Source organism: Echinops telfairi, unplaced genomic scaffold, assembly GCF_000313985.2.
Source record: "Echinops telfairi isolate 266 unplaced genomic scaffold, ASM31398v2 ScPeMD7_1;HRSCAF=3_0, whole genome shotgun sequence".
In the NCBI taxonomy this organism is placed as follows: domain Eukaryota; kingdom Metazoa; phylum Chordata; class Mammalia; order Afrosoricida; family Tenrecidae; genus Echinops; species Echinops telfairi.
Genome location: NW_022103896.1, coordinates 35394844 through 35400060, shown reverse-complemented (window position 1 = coordinate 35400060; position 5217 = coordinate 35394844). Strand labels below are relative to the sequence as shown.

At 35.9% G+C, this 5217-nt stretch overlaps 1 protein-coding gene across 17 annotated transcripts in view; it reads left to right on the top strand.

The window, feature by feature from the left end:
• The first annotated feature begins 4650 nt into the window (after nt 1-4650).
• RIMS2 (regulating synaptic membrane exocytosis 2) overlaps nt 4651-5217 on the top strand; it is a 438267-nt gene continuing 437700 nt past the window's right edge. For all 17 annotated transcript variants that reach the window (XM_045287803.1, XM_045287759.1, XM_045287752.1 and 14 more), the window contains exon 1: nt 4651-4709. The gene's annotated coding sequence lies outside the window, so the exon portion shown is untranslated. The remainder of the gene's footprint in view (nt 4710-5217) is intronic.

Here is a 5217-nt window from a genome sequence, read left to right as displayed (position 1 = left end):
GCTAGCTATAATTCTCTATTTAGGGTTTAATCACAACAATATACTAGTGGATGTCAACTCAAATTGGAGAAGAAAAAAGAAAAGATGTCAATCAAAATAGAAATCAAGCATGGATCTGTGGTGGCATAGTGATTATGAGTTGGACTATTAACCACAAGGTTAGTAGTGAGACTCCACCCGTCACTTGCTGGGTGAAATCAGAGGCTTCCTGCTCCTATAAAGATGACCAGCTTTGGAAACTCAAAGGGGAAGTTCTTCTATATTCTATAGAGTCGCTATAAGTAGGAGACTACTGGATAGCAATTCGCTCCCCGCCCCTGACCCCCACCCGAGGTTTATAAAAAGGAGGGATGTGCAGCATTTCATTCTAAGCAAACAGAAGAGCATATTTAAAAAACAAAGATTTTAATGGAACACATTACACTTAAACCTGATGGGAGATCTTTTGAGAAAAACAATATGTTATTGAGGTTACAGAAAAAGTTAATTTTGGCATAGATCTTTAAAATCCATTAATCCCAGGTGCGAAAAAGGAGGTGTGCTTTTGTGATTAAGAACTATAAAGATAACTATAGTTTTGATTTATGTACCTACTGACTTTAGATTGGCACTCTGGCACTTCTTTTTAAAGTCAAGTCTTGTGAGCCATAACTTAGTTTCAGTAAAATTCACTCTTTTAAAATTCACACCTAAGTGAGTTTTGACAACCATATATAGTCCTGTATCTCCCATCCCAATCAGGGCATACAATATTTTTCTGATACAAAAAGTTCCTGTGCCCATTTGTGGTCAAGCTCACTGTACTCCAGCCCCTGATAAACACTGATCTGATTGCCTTCCTTATGATTTTGCCATTTCCAAAATGTTGTTAATGAAACTGTTTTATAGCAACATGTAAACTATGGCCTATGGTTTAACCTGACCTACTCTCTTTTTTATAACTGGTGAATTAAGAATGGTTTCTACCTTTTAAAAATAGGTGAACAGAATTTTGGAAGAGTATTTTGTGATTGATACATAATTAAAATTTCAGTGTTTATAAATAGTATCTTACTGGCATCTAGCTATGTTCATTGATTTATTATAGGGTTCGGTTCTGATTCCTATGCTGTTACAGTAGTTGTGACATAACTCAGCTACCTCATTAAAAACTAAGTGTTCATGATTATTTCCTCTTATCAGTATTTTTTATTTTATTTGAATCTGTTTTTTATTTGTCTTTGGGAATTAGAAACATTGTATATTAACTTGCAGAGGTGTGTGAATAAAGACAAAACAAAACAGTCTGCATAAGTGTGGTTCACTGTAATGCTTTTCCTGTCTTCCTGAAGGAAAACTACTTTGCTTTATGATTTGTCTAACTCAAGGTCATAACATTTTTCTTCATTGTTTTCATCTGAAAGTTATGTAGGTTTAATTATTATATTTAGGTATGATCCATTTGAGTTTTTATTTGTATAAGATGTGAGATTTGAATTGAGGTTCATTCATATATTTTCACACAGATTTTCAGAAACCTTTTTAAAATGCAAATTTCCCATCACTTATGAGACTGTTCTTAACTGAATTCTCTTGACACTTGTGTAAAACAATTACCATCCAATAATGACCTTCACAATGCTGGATGGTTTCTGGATTCTCTGTTCTGTACTATGACATTGTGTATCCTTTGCTAGTATGACATTTACTTGATACTGTAGCTTTTGTAATAAATCTGGAAATTAGGTTGTGTGAGTCCTTCAACTTCTTTTTCAAGATATGTTATGTCTTGTGTTTTGATTTTCTGTACAAATTTTAGAGCCACCTAATTTCTATCCGGCCCCCCCCCCCCAAAAAAAAAAAAAAGCTGAAACTTGATTGGGATGGTGCTGATCAGTAGATAACTTGGAGGAGACAACTGAGACATTGACAATACTGATTTTTTTCTCCATCAATGCATATAGTATATGTATATATGAAGGGACTTTTTATATATGTATTTGAAGTCTGTAGAGAATGGAATTAAAAGATAGTGGATTTTCCTCCTAAAGTTTTTGAAGCCTTATTGTATCTCCTATTCTTTAGATAGTTCTCACCATAAAAAGTCAGCACAAATTTTGTCAGATTTATACCTGTTTCCTTTACTTCTTTTCTTTTCCTCTTCTCATCCTATTCCTCTTATCCCTTGTACCCTACCCCATCTCTTTTGGCTATTGTAGACTTTTTAAAAAAATATTTCAAATTGTTTATTGCTAGTATATATAGAAATAGATTTGATTTTTTAAATGAAATACTGATTTAATATCCTAGGACTTTGCTAAATACACTTATTTGTTCTAGGAGGTTTTTTTCAAAAATCCTAAATACACTTATTTGTTCTAGGAGGTTTCTCTGGGGTTTATACATACACAGTGACCATCTGTATGTGTACACACACACATGTGCACACATATATAGAGTTTATATTTTCCTTTCCAGTCCATATGTTTTTCATTTCTTGTTTTCTTGCTTTAATACACTAGGTCGATTTCAAGTTTGATGTTAATTAAACATAGAAGAGACGTTGTTCTCCTTTTCTGATATGAGGGGAAATCATTAGTTGCAGTTTTTCTGTGGATGCCCTTATCAGCTTACAGAGTTTCTGTCTATTCCTTGTTTGCTAAGCAGTTTCATTACTTATTCTCCACTTATTTTGAGCGAGCCTGTCAGACTGGTTTGATTCCCTTTCCCTTTAGTCTGTTAATAAGGTGCATTACACTACTGAGTATTAGAATGTAGAAGCAAGCTTGAATTCCCAAGATAAATATGACAAATATGAAAATATACATATATTGGCTAATGTTGGGCTGAGAAGTTTTGCATTTGTGCTTTAGGAATATTAGTTTATACATTTCTTGTAACATCTTAGTATATGTACAATCATTTAGGTATCAAAATAATGTGAGCTTATGAATTTAATTGATAAATGTTCCTTCTTTTCTTTCCTGGAAGAGGTCATATAGGGTTGGTATTTTTGTTTCTTTAAATATTTGGTAGATTTCACTAATAAAACTATTCAGAACTGGAGTTTTTATTTTTGGAGCATTTTTAAGCTAAAAATGAAATTTCCATAGATACAGAATCCATGCTGTTTGAGTGACATGTAGTAGTGTCTATTTTTCTCTTTTTCAGGGAAATGGCTTATTTCCCATGGAAACTGTAGAAAGTCACAGGGGCCACTCTATCCTGATCTGTAGGGTCGCTGTGTGTGGAATTAACTCAGTGGCAGTGGATTTTGAGCTTTTCTTTCCTTTTAATGATGATCCTGGCTGTGGGGTCTATTATGATATCGCTTCTCTCCCTTCTGTGGTCGGTAGTCTGCATTGAGATGACTAGGTTGCCTTATAACTCAATATCTGGTGAAGTCAGGAAAAGTTAAGCTTTCGCAAGTTACTCATCATTTATGTTTAAGATTTGAGCTTTTTCACTCTTAAGCAGGACAAGTTATTATTTTTAAGCATTCTTGAGTTTTCTCTAAAAAGGCAATGTAAGTAAAAAGTAAACAACTATTTTTTATAGGTAAATAGTACCTGTTCCTAGGTACTTGAAAAAACCGTCATAAAATGAAACTTTGATTCACTTGCATAACCTCACTTGGTCATCTCCTAATATTTCACAATGTTTCGATTATCGACAAATGTCCAGACTGCTGAACAGAGGTGAACAATTACTGCGAGCACTCATCCAGTGTTCCCCCCTCTGGATCCTGCAGATTACTCCTAGAGACTCGGTCTAAATGATTTCATGTTTGGGTTTCACTGTGTACGTGAGAAGGAGCCCTGTTCATGTAGTGGGTTATGTATTGGGCTGCCAATCACAAGATCAGCAGTTCAAAACCACTGGGAAAGATGAGGCTTTCTACTCCTTAAAAGAGTTTACAGTCTCAGAAACTCAAAGGGGCAGTTCTTTCCATCCTGCCCTATGGGGTCGCTGTGATTCGGAATTGACTTAATGGCAGTGAGGGTAAGACAAATCAGCTCCATTTCAGAAGCCAGAGCCCTGGTGTTACTGTTAGATAAACGTTGGGCTGCTAACCACAAGGTTCCAAGGTTGGTGGTTCAAACCCACCAGCTGCTTCGAGGTAGAAGTAGGAGGCTGTCTATATGAATTTGCATCACTCAATGGCAGTGGGTGTTTCAGGAGCTAAACTGTTGAAAAGTAACATTGTAAGTATCTTAGAGCCTGTGATTGAATGTATGTTATAATTGATAGAGATTTAAAAATTATATGCAAGTATCTTCATAAACATGCTCATTGGCTCTTAAGTGGACATTCGTGTGAGAAGACAGAGTAGTCACAGCACTTTATGATACGATGGACTGTAAGATGCTCTTCTATAATTAGCAAGCTACATTTTTAGTATTTTGTTCTTACCCTATGAATTGTTTGGAATTCTTGTCTGCAGCTGTGGTTTGTGGTGATGACTCTTTTTCTGAGATCCCCCAGGAAACCAATTTTAAAACTCTGTTTTTCTCTGCAGAAAACTGCACCAGCAGTTCGAAATGTATAAGGAGCAGGTCAAGAAGATGGGAGAAGAATCCCAGCAGCAGCAAGAGCAGAAGGGGGATGCCCCAACCTGTGGTATCTGCCACAAAACAAAGTTTGCTGATGGCTGTGGCCATAACTGTTCATATTGCCAAACCAAGTTCTGTGCTCGCTGTGGAGGTCGAGTGTCATTACGTTCAAACAAGGTACAGAAATGATTTACATTACATCCACCAATTGTCTGAGAGATAGTCAAATTAGGGAGATAATTGCTGTTGTTATTATATGAACCCCAAAGCAAAACGCCTTCTTTAGTATCTTCATTCTAAAGCTTTTTGCTTTCCAAACTGAATTAAAAAGATTGCTTCACTGTTTCATTTAGCTCACACTTTTGTTTAGAATGGTATGGTTTTAGACTTTCAAAGGATATCAGAGAAATGCAGTTGTTCTAATTCCTTTATTTACAGGTGCAGAACACTCAGATCAGAGACTAAAGTTCATTCTCAAAGTCACAAATGAACGTCACAACTGTGACTCCTCTTTTCCCATTACTACACATAATTTTACAGGCTTTGTAGATGTGCTCGTTTGTGGCTCTGAGTACCTGTGTTAACTTATTGGGCTGCTAACTGCAAGTCAGCAGTTTGAGATGACCACTTATGCCTGCCCTATAGGGTTTTATGAGTCACAGTGGACTTGACAGCAATGCGTCTG